The sequence below is a fragment of the Sminthopsis crassicaudata genome, chromosome 2, assembly GCF_048593235.1.
Source record: "Sminthopsis crassicaudata isolate SCR6 chromosome 2, ASM4859323v1, whole genome shotgun sequence".
In the NCBI taxonomy this organism is placed as follows: Eukaryota; Metazoa; Chordata; class Mammalia; order Dasyuromorphia; family Dasyuridae; genus Sminthopsis; species Sminthopsis crassicaudata.
In genome coordinates, this window is record NC_133618.1 from 96484884 (window position 1) to 96485146 (window position 263).

Sequence of the window (263 nt, forward strand, 5' to 3'; positions counted from 1 at the left end):
CTCTCACTGAATGAGATGGTCCCTTATGGGGACATGGACCACATTCATGCTTTCTCTACTCTCAGACATGCCCCCTCATAAATCCTCCCCCAGGGTCCACCCAGTATGCTGGAGAATTTCCTAAACTTCTAACATTGTACGGAAATCAGTGCTGCGTTTGATCTTTTACCCTCACTCTTCCTGTGTGAGCAGCCCACCTCCTTTTCTATCCTTAATGATGCTTGTTACAACACAGCTTGCATACAAGCAATGATTGATAATAT